Below are 19,270 nucleotides of genomic sequence, written 5' to 3' on the forward strand. Positions count from 1 at the left end.
ATAATCAAAGAAATGAGTTAAGTTAGATCTGGTCTCACTCGATATAAAATCTTCCCCTTTTATGTATATATTAATATTTGAAAAAATACAATGTTATAGTCTATTCTGTTCTGAAGAATAATAGCGACTTCAGAATAAGCAACACATTTTCTGTAAAAGTTTCTTAACAAACAAACAAATAAGTAAATAAGAGAATCAAAAAAGAACCATCATCCTGACTTCTAATTTAGACGATAATGGACCAATTCATCCTCACACTGAGAGAAGAAAATAGGTTGTCATAAACCTTTAAAGATGTGCCCTGCTCAAATTTCTATGGACTCAATAAACATTATTCCACTGAGCTTGGGCACATGAAGATTTCATTTTGCCTAATATTATATGCATGAGGAAAGACAGCCACCGAAGGCCTAACATGTTAATCTTCTTTTTCTGCAAAACTCTTCCTGAACTGTCACAATTAATTTCATCTCTAGTACAACCCTATTTCTATAAAGCTTACATTTGCATACTGAATATAATATTGCTTATTCTGGTGCTTTCTCTTTTCAAAGCAAAAGATGTTTGCGAATACATAAAATAGGAGATAAACACCATGGCAAGTTCTTGGGAAAATTTATCTGAGATTTAATTTTAATGTTAATGATGATGGTGATGCTGGTGGTGATGGTGCCAGAAATATTTTCAATAAAATGAGTTTGGAGAAGACTCGCGCCACTTAGCAATGATTATATTTGTCTCTTTTTGTGCTCCTAACTGGAAACTAAGAAAATGGAAACACATAAATGAAGAAACCCCTCTGACCTAAATTCGTAAAATAAAGTTAAAAAAAAAACTAACCATAAATGTCATAAGTATTCATTTGCATATTATTTGTATGCAACTATAATGAATATATAATGTATCCCTAAGAAGATGACAGGGCAACAGAAGACAGTAAAGAACCAAATAATCAAAAATAATGAAAAATTCTCAAACTTCCTGTCATTGGCTTTAGAAGATAATGAAGAACCTGCATCACCTCAAGACACACTTTCTGATGAAAACACAGTTGAGAAGTGTCCTGTGTTCTTACTGTACGTATTTCTGCTCATGGATGTTCTGGCAAACATTTGTGAAATAATAACAACAACAATCCATCTGCCATTCATGATCACACTGTCTTCATTTTTCAACAAATATTTGTTGCACATTTAATCTGTGCTAGGCACTCTATAAGGCATTAGAGTACAAAGATGAGCAAAACCAGATTTTTTTTCAAGGAGTGTCTAACTCAACTTTATGGGTATGTGCTGTGGCTGAAGATATTCTCTGAGATATGGGCTCATTGATTACTGAGTGCCAGGAACTTCACATTTATTAGCATCTTTAATCACAATAATTCAAGGAGAGCTGTGTTATTATTAATGCCTTTTTCATAATTCAGCTAAAGGAAGCTCAGCAAGACCTAAGACTGTATAGTTAACACATGGTGGAACGTAAATTCAAACATACCCATGCTTTGAACTATTATACTGTTCATCCCAATGCACAAGTTCAGAGGGAATGCAAAACACAAGAATAATTACAGTCTGGCGGAGTATGCCAGGGTGAGCTTTGAGAAAGAGGTAGAATTTGAACTGGATATCAAATGAGGTCAGGAACTAGCAAAGGAAGGGAAGGTACAAATGTGTGAAAACCTGTGGTACAGGGAACCAGCAGGCTGAGTACAAGAGATGACAGATAAACCCAAGTCAAGAAATACCAACTTGAGTTGGTGAGAATGGGTATGTGCAGGCAACTGGTGAAGCCTTGGGGCGGGGGGGGAACACACATGAGTTTCATTTGGTACAATGAGTTATGGAAAATCACAGCTGCTTTTTGAAAGAGAAAGTGATGAAATGAAAATGGAATTTGCTTAAGCCTCTTCTCGTCCCTGTCTCTTCCTGCAAAACAGATGGAAGCAGACACCAGAAGTAAGACAAGCTGCTGGGAGGCTGGTGGCATCTATCTAGACTCACTGTACCTGCAGGGAGATGACAGGTGAACAGAAAGAATGTAGGGAATGTGGACTGGAGAGAGCACAGTCAAGAAGGAAGAAGTCACTCTTGGTAGCTATTAGATGTGGAAGCAAAAGAGAAAGCTTTAGTAACAATTCAACTTTGATAGAGCAAAGAGGATGGCAGTGAAATTGGAAAGGGAAGGCAAAGAAGGAAATGATGAAAAAACCATTTGAGTGTCAAGGGGACTTCTGGGCTGAAAGAATGCACAGGTGCAGTCTACAGATGAGATGAGAAACCAGGTAGTAAGAACATCCTGTATTTGTTGTGATTTCCTTGTGAAGACCTTTGTTCACCTTGGGAAGTAAAATGTATTCTTAGTACACTTCTGCAAAGGGCAGAGGTCTTTTTACAACCAATAAATATGTCTGAAAATGTTGGTCATTTAAGTTGGTGTTACCAGCCGTAGAGCCAATATTTTGAAAATAAACAACAAAAACATCCAGGGAACTTTTAAACAATTGTATTAGGTGGTGATATTTCAAATAACACACTTCACTTTTTAAAGGTAGTAGGGCCACAATGTTAGACCTTGCTCTTATTGATGTTGGGATCTACTCCAAAATAGACACTTTGCATCAGCCCCTAGGAGAACAAGAAATCTCAAGAGAACATCTCATAAAGGGTTTGGAAAGTACACATTAGAGTAAATGAATGGGCCTTTACACATAGAGATATGGCTTAAATAATGGCATTAAATGCAGCGTCAGCACTGAACTCCACAGGTTTTCAAGAGGGAGGGGGCATAGAGTGAGAGGTGGGAGTAGGGTTTGCCCGTCTGACCCACAAAATTTCCCTGCATATCAAACAAAGCAAAATCAAGGAGCAAAGGATAGGGAACATGAGTTATAGAGCTTCCTGTGGCTAATGCAGGTCATTGCAAAGGCAATTCTGATGTTCTCAAAAGTTTAAGAAAATAAGAATCAGAGCTGCCTGCTGCTAATTACTGCTCACTTGCTTCCAACACATAAAAAACTGGTCTCTTTAATTTACAAATGGTAAGGGGTCAAATAGATAAATCAAACCTACTTCTGGGTGTAAGTCTCCTCCTTGTCTGATCATCAACCTACTCTCCCACCCACCAGCCTTCTGCAGCTAAACTCTACTCTGGCTTAGGAGCAATGACAGCTCAGTCTTCCCCAGCTCCATCCATTCGGTGATCAGTCGATTCATCTTTACACACCTGCTCAGCTCTCCCCATAGCAGAGTCCCATATTCTGAACTTATTTTTTCTCTTATTTTTTTATAATGCCAACTCTTGCCCCATTAATTCCACACTAATTCAATAACCAAAGTCATCACTCAAAATTCACCGCAATCATTTAAAAAATATTAGAGAAAGACACTAAAGGGATAGCATGTTACTGATTTAATAGCAATACAATCAGAGCGAGAAAACCCAATCTGTGCTCCTAGAGATTATTCGAAGGCACTTCAGAGAGACTAGAAGGAGCTTCTCAATCTAAATGGGTTATAAAAATGGAAGGCATGTAGTTAAAGAGGTATGACTCAAAAAATGTATTTTTTAACTAAATGTAGTCATTTAATATTAAAATTTAATTTAAGTTGTAAATTCTTCTCATTTTTTCTGTTGAACATGGGAATTACATATCAAGCTGTCCCAGGTAGGCATCTTCCCCTCTTATCACTTCCCCCAGAGGATGGAGAGGCACCTGGAGAAATGGCTTATTCTCTAGTTAAGAAGTTAGTTTACAGGGAGGGTCGCTCTTGGTGTTCCATCACGAAAATGGCTCATGGGCTTAAATTTCAATAGAAGAAAGAATGGGGACATGAAATAGAAAAATATGGCCACTAAGAAGGAAAGAAACGAAAGTAATTTTCACACCTCCCCTTGCCTTCCCAGTTAACTTTGCATCTCCTTCACATGTCATGTCCACACACATCCCTTAAGCAAGGAAAATTTATAGCTTTTCTTGAACCTAAAAATGAGATCTTTTACCTTCATTTTTGTTTCTGCACATATCATCATGGGATGGTTTAGTCCTGCTTGGAACCAAGTGCTTAACTAACAGAGGAGAAGCAAAGAGTTTTTCGCTCTGTTTACACAGCTGCAGAGTACCAGAGCCTCCCCAGGCTTAGCTTCTGAACAATATAGATCTCTACTTCCTTTCAGTTGTCTACATTGGCAGCAGTTTGAGATTCCATTTCTAATGCTGGCATAATGCAAATTACTTTTAAGCTTAAAGTAAGAATCCTAGGAAGTTTAAATCATTGCCCAGCTATTGCCAGATACATTGGGAAAAAAAAAAAACCCACAAACAAGTTCTCTTTTCCTGCATGAAAACAATTGCTCTTGTACCATCAGCTATTGAAATTTTCATCTGCAATGAGGTACATAAGAAATTTGATCTTTCACAACCTTGTTTCACCTGCCTGCTTCTCATAAAAAACAGCTGCCTCCTTGCACTTGGATGGAGTTGCACTTAAAGGTAGTAGGGATGGGAGGCCAAAGGATGGGAGGCCAAAGGATGAATGGGACCACAACCATTCGTCCATTTGTACAGCTATATCACACTGCCAATAAAAAGAAGGTTATAAAGTCTCAGGAGGGAGGATGGCTGGTGAAAACTGTGGAAAGGTTACTTGCTAAATTTTTACAACCATCATTACACTGTTAAAACAAGATTTTTAATAGAAGTAGGAAAGTGTCCAGGCCTGGCACTTATACCATAGATGAGCTGTTCTCAAAAATTTTGGTCTCGGCATCCCTTGATACTCTTAAAAATTATCAGAGAACTCAAAGAGATTTTGCTTATATGTGGGCTGTATCTAATAACAATAACCACATTAAAATACAAAACTGAGGTCTATGGCCATGCCACCTTGAATAAGCCCGATCCTGACAGATCTCAGAAGCTAAGCAGGGTCGGGCCCTGGTTAGTATTTGGATGGGAGACCACCTAGGAAGACCAGGTGCTGTAGGCAATAAAAAAAAAATAAAACATAAAATAAGAGATTGTAAACTGACAAGGTCCTTGCAATCTGTGAGGTCAACCAAGGGTTGCCTCGCCTAAAAAAAAAAAATACGAAACTGATAAAACTTTAAATATTTATTTAATAATTAATTTTAAAATAATAAATGTGTTAAAATTTTTATGAAAAACAGCCATACTTTCCAAGACCAAAAAAAAAAAAAAAATAGTAAGAAGAGTGTAATTCTTTTACATTTTCACATATCTCTTTAATATCTGGCTTAACAGAAGTAACTGGATTCTTGAAGCTGCTTCTGCATTCAATCTGTGGTGGGATGCTATTTTAGTTGTGAAGAAAATCTAGTCTCATGTAAATATGTATTACGAAAAAGGAGTATCTGAATAGCTTCTTGAAGTAATTATGGATTTTTTTTTGTTATTACACCAAAAATCAACAAATAGCAGTTTCTTAGAGTTCAGTTGCAATGTGAACATGAAACCACATCAATCAATGAACTTTTTGTTACATTAAAATCCATTGGTCTATCTCTTTTTTCAATTACAGTTGACATTCAAAATTATTTTCTATTCGTTTCAGGTGTGCAGCATAGGAATTAGACATTTACGTAATTTACAAAGTAATCCTCTCAATTAGTCTATACTACCCACCTGGCACCATACATAGTTATTACAATATTATTGACTATATTCCCTATGCTGTACTTTATATCCCCGTGACTATTTTGTAACTACCAATTTGTACTTCTGAATCTCTCATTTTTTTCGTACAACTCCCCAACCCAAAATCCATTGGTCTATCTTAAACTTTAAATGAATCTTTTATCCATGTATGATTCTAAAACATCGTTCACTGCTTATTTAGAAAATTATTTAGTTAATTATGCAGACTTCTCAAATGTTGACACATTTCATGGTATGATATTCAAAAATCAAATTTGGTAATATCACAACCAAAGTCTTCAGAAAAGTCTTTAGGTATGGTAAGGTTGTCAAGCTCACAGTGGCATATATTAGTTTCCCAAAATTCTAATTTTTGCTTGAAAGCTTAAATTTTATGATTAGCAACAAATACTGTCAATTATGTTCTTAAAGTGACAAGCTCACGTCATTGATTTTTGAGACAATTTCTGCCAAATGCCCAAGTCTGAATAACCACAGTTTTTCTCTGGACTATTATTTCAAGTAAATAGTTTCATGAAAATAGGCAGCTAGTTCAGCTTACAACTCAACTCAAACCGATGCTTTCCTCTAGACAACCACCACTGAATATCAGTAGGCAGCAGAATCACCTTGCGTGTTCCTATTTGTCAGAGTAAAGATGTGTGTTCGATAGTGGAGATTTAATACAACTAATTTTTTTTCTGCTTCACAGAGGACATTTTTAAGTGAAACTGTTTTTGTTTATTCATTCGTTTATTTAAACTACAAGTGTGTCACAGTGAAGTTTGATGCTACTACTACACGAGTTTGGTGCCACAATCTCATTTCATGCTAAAGTATCAGCAGTTTTTCCCACCATTACTTTTACACCATCATTGCAAATGTCAATACAATGAAAAAGACAAATAACAGTTCAGCATGATTATAAAAATATTTTTGACCTTACACAATCCCGAACACGACTTAAAATCCCTAGGGATCCTCAAACCAAAATTTTGATAAGGTGAAGTGGACTCCAAAGCCTAAGGAGACGTTAATTAACAAAATTTTGATAAGTGCTATATAAATAATCTAAACAGAGGTGGTTAGAGCTCTTTCTTTTTTGCAGAAAAGACACAGTAGCAAAATCACTGAGCATAGAAAATTCAGATTAGAGTCAAGAAACTATAATCATTTAGAAACACCAGGAAGATCTAAGACTTCTGGATATAGCATAAGGAAAACTGGAATTAGGGAAAGAGTGAAGCCATGAAGAAAAGGTTCCATAAAACTATGTGTGAAAGATTGCCTAAGCCAGGCAGTAGGTAAAGAAGAGAAAATAAGAAGCCTTTTCTCACTCCCCATTCTCCTTCCCGCCTCCACACACACAAACATAAACACACACAAATTAATGGGCCTTTGCCTCGAAGGGAACTAAGATGGTTGTTAATAAAATATTGATTTCTCTGTTATATGAAGACTTTTTTATTCTTTTGTTCTTTTAATTTTGCTGTTTTAACAATTACAATTACACGTTTGCTTCAAGACGAGGACTTCAGCGATATTATCCAATACCAGTATTTTACCCATAAATAGGGAAACTGAATAGTTATCTAAATTCACAATGATTAAGGAGACAAGTCAGAACTGAAAATACCAGATCTCCTTATTCTTGAATATTTTTACTAAATAATGCTTTCCTTTCAGTGTTTATTTATTCAATATTTTACTCATTTTAGTTAAAAGAAAGCTCTTCTTGGTTAAAGAAGTACAAATTAGTAGTTGATAGATAGTCACGGGGATGGCGAGGACAGCATAGGGAATGCAGTTAGCATTAACGTAATGACTAGACGGAGAGCCAGAGGAGAAAAAGAGTAATTAAGGGCATCATTTTACAAACTATATAAATGTCTAACCAATGTGCTGCATACTTGAAACTAATAATAAAATAAAATTTTTAAAAAATAAAGCTCTTCTTGAAAGGCTTTATGTTGGATCCCACCAGTCTTCCAGTAGAACCTTGCAACCACTCTCTATCACCAACTGGTGGCAGGAAATGTAAATTGCATGAGACAGCTGAGACCAGGAGCAAAGGTTTTGCCAATGAAATTCCCTACCACACCACCAAAGCCAATACTGGGTAGTCCAAAACACTACAAGAGTTTCATCTACATATGAAGGATCTATTTATATCAATAGAGAACTATTGCTCTGATAGGGAAAAAAAAAAATTCAGTACATACATATAGTTAAACATATACATTGATTTTTCTAAGCTCCTTTCAATTTTATCCATATTAGGTTTGTTCCTGACTAGGGAATCAGGCAATATTTCTAAATTAAGCCTTTAGTATTGCTCTTGCTGGGATTTTGAGCTATATTTAAGATTGTTGTGTCTGCATATTGTCTCTAGTCCTACTTTCAGTACTTCACAATTCTGAGCCACCCAAATTATGCTGCTTGAGCTGTAACTCGAGCATTGGCAATTGCAGCACATTAAACAGGAGAGACTCTCAAGCACTCAGCACAGAGGCCCATTATGCTAGAGAGAAAAATCAATCCATAGGGTATCAGCCGTCTCATCTAGTTAACAGAGGAGACATGAGAGCTCTTAAAATTTAAAGGACTCAAAAGCCATCGTCATGTTCACCAAAAAGTTCTGAAAAACACTGAGTTATTTCTGACCCCTACCGTGCATTCCACCAACTAAGAGATACAACATACTTCTCTTTGGAAAAGGAATTGTTCCTCGATTAAGGGAACCAGTCATTCATCTCTTAGAGTATCTTCCCTCGGGAAACACTCAGATGACATGGAGAGTCCTTAGGCAGTGAGCATGTCAAGTGGCATCACTGAAAGAGTATAAAATTAAAGATGGGACAGTTTGGACAACTAGAGGGCAGTATTTCGGTATTGGATCCATAAGAATTAGGTCAGAAAAGGAACCGGAAAACAGAAGAAAGGAATAGGATAGAAAACTAGAGTGAACAAAGAAATGAAGCCTCGCACAAAGGATCCTGTAGAAGCACCTAGTCTTGGGTCAAAATAGATGGGAAGGATGTATCAAAGAACACTATCACCACTACACTTTATATAATATGAATCTGTCCTCCTAGAGGTTTGAAAGCACTTCGGAGCAAAGAGAAAGGAGCTTCCATATCTAAATGGGCATGCTCAAGGAGCAGTTCATGAGGAACGACTTCTCCACAGACCATTCTGTAAACTTCCTTTGGAATTTTCACAGTGGTTCCTCAGCCTCATATCGATCACATAGTAGGCATTAATAAATACTTGCTATTATAAAAATGAGTTAACGATGGCCCCTATGTATTGGCCTCTATGCTATTTACTTCTTCACATCAGACTAGGACCACTAGCTTTGAGCGCCCACTGGCACCAAACACAAATTCTTACACATCCAATTGCTTTAAACATAGCTCAAATGAGCATATTTTTTTAGCCATTTAGAGCTCGCCTGCTTTGCATACTCTGCAAACTGCACCCAATATCTGCTAGACATAGATAGGACAAACCCTGTGACTATAAGAGAGCTTTAACTACTGCTGTCCTTCAGAACTCTCAGATCCAGAGACTCCCCACCTTGCTGCTGAATGGCATCCCCTAGACACGTGGCCTCCCTCTCTGATTCTCTCTTCCCTTTGTGGGTGGTGGCTCCACACTGCTGTCTCTGGAAGGTCTCCTGCTATAAGTGACATCCCCCTCTCCTGTAGTCCTATACAAGTACCGCCCAATAGCGTTGAGCAATGCTGCCACCTCATGGTCCCATCTTTTCCTTGTTCAGCCCTGAAATCCTCAACTCACCACCACATCCCCACTGCCAATTCTCAGCAGTACTCCCACTTTCACCAACTACTACTTCCAAGTCTGCCCTTGCCTTCCATGTCCATTCACAATGCCCAATGCCAGTTCAGACTGCTCATCTGACGATTGCGATGTTCTTCTGATCTTCCTGTCCCCATGCTAACCTGGCTCCCTAGTGATCCTCCACATCCTCCGCACTATGTCAGGGTGATCTTTCTGCCACTCAAATCTGATGAGTCCACACCCCTGCCTAAAACACATCGATGATTCCTTTTTAGTTGCAAAATGGGTCCCAAACTCCTTATCAAGGCACATAAGATGCTCTCATCGCCCATCTCTCCACTCGTATATCCCTGCACTCCCTATTTCACATTTGACCAGCACGTACCAAACTATTTCCTTCCTTTGTACCTTTGCAAACTGCAGAAATGCTCTTTTCTCCACTCATTATCTGATGATTCCCATTCATCTCTCTATTTCAACTCAATCATATCTGCTCCACAAAGGCTTCCTAGGGAGGGCATCGAGCCTGGGCCAAGCATCCCTCCGTGGTGGCCCTAGGGCACACTATGCATGGTCTACTGGAACATGTATCACATGCTCCATTTACCCATGGCTATGTTCTGTTTATGTGACTCTCTCTTCCTGTTGCACTGAAAGTTCCTCTAAGAGAAGGGCCATGTCTAATTTACCTCTGTACTCCTAGTGCCTAGCAGTGAATGCTCAGTTAACTGCTAAATAACCATTAGATAGTAATGTGAAATCTCCCACAATTTCACTATTGGAATTTTTCTAAGCTTTTAAATGAGCACTGATCCCCCTTGAGATTATGATGAGTGGAGACCTGCTAAGGTAATATTCTATTCTCACACCCAAAGAAAAGATCTTCCTTACCGTGTAATAAATAGATCTTTGTTCCAATGCCGGGTGGGGAAGATTAAATGTTTTCATCCATCAGTACAAATATGCAATGAACACATAATCCTAGCACTGCCTCCCTCAACCATTGAACTATCTTTGCCTAATCACTACCATTGTGTGTACCCATTGATATAATGTTTTCCTGCCTGGCTTATATTTTTAATCTGATTTCTGACTCTGAAAGGATTATTTAGCAAAATCTATTCAATTTATAATTGATAGCCTCTATTGTTTACTTCAACTTACAAATTCAGCAATCTAGAATCTATCACCCAAAATACCTTGAGGATAAATTATCATGCTGATAGTTTGGCTCTCTCTTTAAGAGATGTAAAATATCAATGGTTTAGAACAGAGCCATCTATTGCACTTAAAGCTGTTTTCTCCAGAGTTGCTAAGATGATAAATGAACATGTATAAAAACAAATCACTCTCAGGTAATGTGTGGGGCTGATCTTTAAAATAACTGAAAACAAGCAAAACTTCACACATGACCAGCTTTAGCTTTCACTCTGAGTCCTTGGCCTGCTGTCCCTGTAAAGGGGCCAGATTTTCTGTAGAGCAAAGTTAAATCCAGACAGCCCTGGCTGGTAGGCCTGCCGAAAGTGGGCATTCTATCCTGATGGACAACACAGGCAAATTCAAGCTGCCCTGAGGTTCTTGCGACTCACAAATAAGAACAAATTTAAAGTATCATACTAAAGGGAATAAAATCAAGACACATTAATAAAAATAAGGAAAGGAAAAATGTTAATGTTTAAATAATAAAGTCAAAATAGATTTTCTCAATATAAATCAGCAGTATAAATGTTCACAGTCCATTTGTTTTAATCTTCTAAAATTATGTTGAGATTTTTGACATCTTAAAACCACTTAATTCAATACCCTCCCAAATTAACTACTAAATACTTATGAATTTGTAATTAAGCTTACATAATTTTAAGGATCATCGATCTCCCTTGAAGTTACAATGAGTGTAGAAACACATGTAGAAAAAGAACCTGCTAAGGTATATACAATACTCTATCCTCACACCCAAAGCAAACAACTTTGACATGTGAAAAGCTAAGATTCAAATCCAAGAGTCCAGAGCACATGCTCTTAACTAACTACTGCATTTGCCTGTAACTTTATGTGTTTCTCCTCTTCCCTTGCCCTATTCTATTGGTCTTAGCATCTGTATTGGTTTAGTCCATTCCCCTTGTATTCTTTCTTTGTCTCAATCACCCACTTTATGTCAGCAGTTTTCCCTTCTCATGTTTGTTCTGCAGGTGATAAAGAATAAGGCACCTGAGAAAAACACAGAGCTACTAAAGATCCCATAAATCGATGTAGTCTGTGATCACAAGGTAGTGAGAAGGCTCATAGAGTGGGTGAGTTAACCCATCACAGAGGAAGACCAGACCTGCAGACAGCAGAAGGTAAGCAGGGCATCTCAGAGGGAAGCATTGACAAAAGGCGGGTAAGTAAAAAAGAGAATGGACAGCCCATAGGACAAGTAATTTGCAACAGATAAAATGCTGAGTACAAAAGAAGATGGAGGAAGATGATGATGGAAATGCAGCCAGAGATCAGATCCCAAAGGTTGAGTGACTAAACCATCCATCTCAGTTTGCACCAAAGTGAGAGGGTTCTCTGGATATAAGAATTTCAGTGACCACACTAGGAAAACCTGGACAAGTCAGTCATCCTACAGCCCGAGGTCTGCTATGCTTTAAAGGGGTCTGAACTTCTCTGTAGGCAGCAAGGAAACACAGCAGGACCTGAGCAAGTACAACACTAGACAATTTATTCTTAGCTTGAAATACACGCCAGACCAGCCTTTTTAAACAGGGGTTGCAATCCACTGGTGAGTTACAAAATCAAGTTAGTTTAGTAGTCATAGGTAGCAATTTTTGTGATTGACAGATTAGGACTATTAGAATGCATTGCACATGGTGAAGGGCAACTATTATTTCATGAAACTTGTTTTGGACACACATTCATTGTTATGTATCAATATTATTTATTATCATTAGTTGCAGTTAAAAAGAGTTTGAAATATATCGGGCTATGTCAGTTCTAAAATTTGCAAATTTTAAACTATAAATTTATCCCTGCCATTGTCCTTTCTCAGAAAATATTTTGTATGATGACACCCATAAATCATGACAATATTCGCACAGCACTATGGGGTGAACAAACAAAACTGTTCACTGCCACAGGAGACTGACCTGGGCTCTAACAACCCTGAGGACCAAGAGATTAACATCCAAGTACACACGTAACCTGTAATCCACTTGCAAAGCACTGATGGGGAAGCTCTACCATAGAATGACCAAAGCAAGCTCAGCTCTATGTGTTTAAATCTACCAAAGAAAGAAAGGGGTGCTGGGGGTAGGGGGGGTACAACATAAATCCCAGGATACTTCAAGGCACAAACACAGCAAGGCAGACGTACTTACAAAGATCAACCCACTTTTTCAGCTACCCTGGTATGCTCATAAGAGTGCAAAAAAAAAAAAAAATCAATACCGCCAGAAATGTAAGACCACAGTATATTTCCTGCATACCATGTCAGCACAAATGCTGAATGACCTTGGGATTTGGGTATTTGCTATTTGTCCCATCAGCACAACCTTTATATTCTTTCTGGAAGTAAATACCCATCTGAAAAGCTTGGCTGCAAAGTCCCTAGCCTCCCCCAGCACAAGGCATTCTGTACATGAATGGGTAACTCAGTGGAATGAGGCAGGACGCAGAACAGATTCTCAACCAGAACTAAAAGGCTTATACCCTTCTGATACTCATGTGTATATTTTAATTCAAGACTTAAAAAAATTTTTTTTTAGCTGGAGTCAGTTTCAACCATCTGTCTCTTTGAGTGAAAATAGGATGCAGGCTTGTATATATCAGCTTTTGAAGAAAAGCAATTTTGGCAGAAAGAATTAAAGTGAAAGAAGAATTATATCTCAATTTTCAAGGCCATGCTAAGGAGTAACAAAATATCCAAAGTAAGTTGTAACTTACATGAACACATCTAACTCCTTTTCTCCCTGGTAGGCTGCCCCTTCCAGTCTATCGCTGCAATTAAACCTTTGCCACCAAATCATAGCCTGGGGAAGTGGCAGAGTAGAGACATAAAATCGATTTCCCTAATTCGAGTGACATTAGGGTGGTGGGAGATGATGATTGTAGGTATTCTCCAAGAATTTAGAATAAATGGAAATAGAGCATGATCTTTTTCTGAGAGTTAAAATAGACCTTATCTTAAAACAGAAGGCATATCCCAAGTCAAAGCTAGCACGACATTACCAAAACATCACCTCTGGGGGTTGACCAAATGTAATGGAAAACCACCACATAATTAGTGAACAACTATAAAAATTACAATGAAAGGAGAACAGAGTCGGAAATGACAGGAAAAGAAGCGTGCATTTTTCAGATTTTCTCTAGTGCATCCAGGGAAAACGACACCAGCTGACATTATCTTTCCTGTGCATCTGTTAGGAGAGTCACCATAATGGCGTCAGGCTACCATCTTGAAACATCAGCCATGACAACTGTCCCCTACGCCCTGCCTCCATGTACGTCTACTCTTCAGCCTTCCACACTTCAGTTAAAGGCAACTCCAGCCTTCCAACTAACTCAGGCCAAAAATCTTGATGTCATCCCTGATTTCTCTTTCAATCGAATCCCACATCTGAGCAATTAGCAAATTATTCAGGTTTTACGTTCCAAGCATACCCAGAATCTGTCTACTTTTCACCACCTCTCCTCCCATCACCTTGTCCAAGCTACCATCATCTTTCATCCAGATTACTGCAAAAGCCTCCTAAATGGTCTCATTTCTACCTTTGGCTTCGTTACAATCTAGGCTCAGGTGCAACAGCAATTCTTTAAAAACACAAGTCAAATCATGTCACTTCTCTGCTTAAAACTCTCTAATGGCTCCCATCTCAAAGAAAAAGCCAAAGACTTACAATGGCCTCCTTGGCCCTAAACAATCCAGCCCCGTTACTTTTCTGGTTTCATCTCCAGACCTGCTTCCTTGCTGTTCCTCACACACGTCGGGGACTCTCCCACCTCAGGGACTTTGCATCTACTATTCTCTCTGCCCAATACACTTTCCCCTAAATATCTGAAATACTTGCTTCTTCAAAACTTAGATCAAACCGCACCTCACTGTGGTCTCTCACAACCACCCAATTTGAAAGAGCAAACTTCCCCCCACTGTACCTGCATTTCCATGTTTTTTCTGCTGCCTTATTTTTCTTCATGACATGTATCACCACCTAATATATTCTGTAATATTTAAGTATTTTTCATTGTTTATCTCTTTTCCTAGAATTTAAGCTCCAATTAAGACAGAGATTTTTGTCTATATTGTTCACTAGTGTCTTGCCAATACTTAGGATAGTGACTGGTAAGAGATAACCAATAAATATTTGTTGAATAAACAAATGTCACCAAAATGTACCTGTGTGAGCGCCTTCCTCTCTCCTCCCAGCCTTGTTCTCTATAAAGAGGGTCAAAGCTCCACTGTCTTTGAGATTCTCCAAGGTCTGCTCTGTGACCCTCCTTTCCAGCTCTTTCGCTGAATCTGGTGTCCTCAATTGCCATATTATTGCCACACCTAGATTCTGCCTCTTTTCCTGGCCCTTTGAATGTATTACAAATTGGACCACCTGTATGATTTTTCAAAGCCCATGTTACTACTGTACTGAGCCTTCAGGACTACCCTCAGGCTAGCACTGTCCCAACCATGCCCAGCTCAGACTTCTGAGACCAAGGGCTTAAGAATCTAACTTCTCAGAAGAGTTCAGAATACTGACCTATAAGCAAGGGCACTGTGATCCCATGGGAAGTTAGGTTTCTCCTGACAAGTCAGTAAGTTGGCATTTTATGTTTGTAGCCTAATATACAACATATACGTACATTGGGTTGTGTGAACTCATAACTAAGTTCCTAGAGAACTTTGGCTACGTAAGAACAATCTAACATCTAGACCCTCAAAACTAAGATTCAGACCTTAATCCTGCCCATCTGAATAGCTGACGACTAGATGCCACTGATCACATCTGTCTCTACAGCTGCAATGAGACCTAACTATAGATGAGAATGCCGAAGCCCAAGAGTGTCACATGCTCATGTTCTCAGCACGTGAGTATACACCCACACTTATGCACATAGTCACCTAACCCCAAATTCCTTTGATAGACCAGAGCGCGCCTCTCCCCGCCACTCCAGACCCTGCTCCACAGTGACCCTTTACAGGAAGGGAGCAGCGGGAAGAATGGAGTGAAGAGTGTGATGATTTGCTGATGGAGGGTGGTGTGAAAATACCTTGGGTATCTGCAGCAACATCCCCCTACATTTGTAAATGAGGGAAAAGCACACTAATCAACCAACTTCTCTAATTTGCTAATAGCCAGGAAAGCCAAGTACTTGGCTCCACAATGCTAAATTTATCTTTATGTTAATGGAATTTAATGAATGCTCATTGAGACTCTACAAAGTGCCAAGTGCTGTTCTGGGTGCTCTGGGACTTACACAAATGGTCTAGACAGCATCCGTCTCAAAGAGCTTGTGATGTGGCGAGGTCTGAAAACCCTAGCTCCATTGCCAGGGAGAATGGGATAAGTACCTGACAGAGGTTTAATGCATGACAGAGAGCATGCAAGAAGTGGAACATGCAGTGGGCTTCATGAAGGAGGGCTTCACAAACCAGACATTGAAATGTACGTAGGATGTGAACTGGAGAAAGATTTTCTATAGAAAGAAGGTGAGTGTGAGTGAAATGACAGAGGCAGCAGGCGGCAGCCTGGGTTTAGGGAATGGCAAACAGTTCAGTTGGACCACAGCATACAGCCAAGTGTGCCCAAAGTGGTGCCATGGGAAACAAGCTGGAAAGGTGTGTGTTTGATGCTAAACTCTCAGGTCATAATTGACCTTCTGCCCTTTGGTCCTGCTTCACTTCAGAAGAAAGTTATTTATTTTTAAAACATGTAGTCTGGATGAAAATCAAACATTTCCACGTTAAAGCAAGCCAATCTAGTCGAATGTGTTAAGCAAGGCAAACAACTGGAATTAACATTTGCCTTACATATCACACCTTTGCTGTATATAATGAAAAAGTGAGAAATTAAGTGCTCAAAATTGAATCCTTAGAATTTGTAACATTTTTTGCATAAAATAACCATTCGGGGTGGGAATTCTATCTCTCAAGTCATCTGGTAGTTTTCTATTCTTCACATTATAAAAAGAAAATGGCAGTTCGGGATTTGGGGGATATGCCTCTGAAATGGCATATCTGTCTAGCCTCTGCTGTTGGCAGGATAGATCAGACTTTGAGCATCATCAGGGCACGTTAAAAGATTACCAGACAAACAAATAAATGAACAAATGGAAGAAAGAGCCTCGACCGCATGACGATGTGGCCAGTTTGGAATAAAGTTAGAGGCAAGCCATTTTTTTGTTTATTTTTAATGGTTGCCATAAGCTATTAAGTTTCCTTCCACCTGGCCTGACATTGCTATAACATTCCCAGTGTCTGGCAGAAGCTCAAGGAATGTTTATTGAATGAAGTAGTGAATGAATGAATGTTACAACTTGAACAGTTACACGGGAAAAAAAGAAGACACAGATTGTCACATATATTTTTCCAATTTGGCACCTGCTCTATTTATTCTGCCCCCAAGTGAATGGCAGAATCTGGCCAAAGGTAAAGACGATGCAAGGCTTTCTACAGTACACAAAATCATAGACTCTTAAATTAAGAGAAAATATAATGTAGAGATTACCAAATACTGGTCTCACCTCTCATTGGCACAATAATCCCTTTATGGACAATTCTCACTGGTCGTGGCATTGAACTTTCCTGAGTACTGGGAACTCATGACCTTAAAAGCAGCCCAGTTCATACTTTGAATAAGAATATCTTGAATCAATCAAAAGTTCTCCATTATATTGATATGAATTCTCCTTTCTCCTAGAATTCTGGGCTATAGTAGATAGGTGTCCTCATGTCTATTTGCCCACCCCTTCACCTGCTGACAGCCCACAAGCTCTCTACATCATCGCTTCATGTTCATCTACTTTGTATCTGAGGAGTAGGGGGGAAGGAGAGAGCCAATGAAGAGATAGAGGAATGAGAGGGGATGCATTTGCCAAGATAAGCCCCACAGCCTCCCTTCCACCACACCCAGACTCTACCATGATGCTCTTTCCAAGCATATGGACCTTTAACTTTCTAGACTCAAACAAACAGAATGCCTCTGTGATTTATTTAGCCATAGTAGATTTGTACCACATTAGATTTTAATTTAACACAACTTTGGAGTGCTGGCGTTAGATTAAGGGGACTAGGAAAGGTGTCCTCAGCAGACCTGAATACCAAGATCAGAATAGATGTCAACTTGACACTCTAGCAGCCTCTGGACTAAGGATGCCTCATAATCATGGAAAACACTGACTGACCATCTTGTCCTTACCATGCAGTTATCCTAAACTCTAAACCCTAAACTGCTCTTTGGGCACAGACAGAAATGTTCAACATGATCCTACCTCATTTTCTTCATGTGTAAGACAGGGAGGCAAAGTAACTTGCCAAGGTCACACAGCTAGTAAGTGGTGACACTGGGATTTGAACCCCGGCTCCAGAGGTCAGGCTCTCATACTATCTCTTGTCCTGAGATCAAATCAGGTCCAAGAACAAAAGAGGAAGATGAAGATAAAACATTCATACAAAAAGTTTTGTTTGCCTGGTTAACAGTGAGGTTTGGTCAGCCTGCAAATTCAAAAGGGTTATTATTCACTTAATTATTAATCACTTCCCTTCTTTGAACTCCGTTTGCATTTTGTTATATCTTTATTAGATATTTATCACATATCATCTTATGTGACAACCACGTAATTGACATATGTGATGATGCATAACCACGAAGCACTCAGTCTTGTTCATGACTGGCACTCCAGTGTTCTGAGTACTAAATAAACATTCTTGACTATAATTGAAAAACTACTAAAGGAAGGTAATTTTCACCAGAATAGGTGGAAGTCAGAAAAGTCCCTCCCTTCTACAGTCATTTGGGTTAATCACAAAAATTCTTGTCCCCCTCCTCTCCGACTATACTTAAGAACTCCTTTGTAATCAGGCAGGGCCAATGAAATGTGAGGGACTGGGGCATTATATGTATCAAGAGGAAGTCTGTCTCAGCACAAGTGTCTGAGTGAATATGGTGAACAGAGTCCCTTCTCAACCCACTCTGGACATACAGCATGAAAAAGAAAAATCGTTTTTGTTGTTACTCTGCCCAGGTTTGGGAGTTATTTGTCATTGCATCATGATGCAGCTTAACCTGATCCCATGGCCCAAATCTACTCCAGTGATCCAGCATTCTGGTTACTTTTTACCTTTGATTTAGCACCCTAAGCTTCGCTGTGGAATGCCCTCTGAGAAGGTGGTGACAAAAATTCTCTCCTTGATCAAACTCTAGTCAGGCTCCTCGCGCTCTTTTTCAACCAGGCCCTGTCTGTGGGCATGTTTTCAAGAGCCCAATTTTAGCAAGAATCCTGTTAAGTCAGTTTAGCCAGAATCCCCTACCCTCAATATCCGATGGCTGATATCTGATTGATATCTGATTGAGTTCTTCATCCCCCCACCATCTGCCAAGGGATATCTAATCAACCTGGCCTGCCTTCAGCAAGAATACTGCTATGTCTAGCCTGAATCCCCACCCCGCCTTACCCTTGATGTTTCTTCTTAGTAATTTTCCATCCACAGACTGCCACCCTGCTCCTGGGTTATAAATTCCACTATTCCTTGTTGTATTCGGAGTTGAGCCCAATCTCTCTCCTCCACTGCAAAGCCCCCGTGCACTGGTCCTGACATCTATCGCACTGGTCCTGACATCT

At 39.2% G+C, this 19,270-nt stretch overlaps 1 protein-coding gene and 1 pseudogene across 1 annotated transcript in view; one reads left to right on the forward strand and one right to left on the reverse strand.

The window, feature by feature from the left end:
• Positions 1 to 19,270, reverse strand: part of DYNC1I1 (dynein cytoplasmic 1 intermediate chain 1) — a 276,198-nt gene that overhangs the window by 247,464 nt on the left and 9,464 nt on the right. The gene's annotated exons all lie outside the window — the stretch shown is intronic.
• Positions 4,866 to 4,985, forward strand: LOC120615215 (uncharacterized; annotated as a pseudogene).

The sequence above is a fragment of the Pteropus medius genome, unplaced genomic scaffold, assembly GCF_902729225.1.
Source record: "Pteropus medius unplaced genomic scaffold, Ma_sr-lr_union100, whole genome shotgun sequence".
Classification (NCBI taxonomy): Eukaryota; Metazoa; Chordata; class Mammalia; order Chiroptera; family Pteropodidae; genus Pteropus; species Pteropus medius.